This window comes from Gavialis gangeticus, unplaced genomic scaffold, assembly GCF_001723915.1.
Source record: "Gavialis gangeticus isolate Ggan-Ray unplaced genomic scaffold, GavGan_comp1, whole genome shotgun sequence".
NCBI classification, from domain to species: Eukaryota; Metazoa; Chordata; order Crocodylia; family Gavialidae; genus Gavialis; species Gavialis gangeticus.
This window is the reverse complement of record NW_017729034.1, coordinates 74,240,400-74,240,874: the sequence shown is the minus strand read 5'-3', so window position 1 is coordinate 74,240,874 and position 475 is coordinate 74,240,400. Positions and strand designations below refer to the sequence as shown.

The window sequence follows — 475 nt, the reverse complement described above, 5'->3', positions numbered from 1 at the left end:
GGGACGGCGGCGGCCTGGGCAGCGTCCTGCAGCACCGCGCCGAGCTGGGCACGGCCAACAACGCGGACAAGGACGGCGGCGGCGGCGCGGCCCCGATGGACGCGGGGCTGCTCCCCAACCACAAGCTGAAGGGCGGCGAGGCTCTGCACCCGCACCATGCCCTGCACCATGCCCACCACCACCACCACCAGCACCACCACCTCGGCGCCTTCCCGCCGCAACAGCAACAGCAGCCGCCGCAGCAGCAGCAGGCGGCGGCTCCGCACCATGCCATGCAGAAGAGCGGCGCTGCGCAGCCCAGTGCAGACATGGAGCAGCAACATGGAGGCAAGGACGGCGCGGGGGGCGCCCAGGCCGAGCCGCCGCCGCCGCCGCCCCTGCTGAGCAAAGGCGGCCCGGAGGAGGAGGAGGAGGAGGAGGAGGAGAAGCTGGGCGAGCCGCGCTACGAGCACCCGGCGCTGGGCGCGCAGCAGCA

The 475-nt window shown here is 74.3% G+C and overlaps 1 protein-coding gene across 1 annotated transcript in view; it reads left to right on the top strand.

The window, feature by feature from the left end:
* Positions 1–475, top strand: part of ARID1B (AT-rich interaction domain 1B) — a 583,022-nt gene that overhangs the window by 533 nt on the left and 582,014 nt on the right. The gene's annotated exons all lie outside the window — the stretch shown is intronic.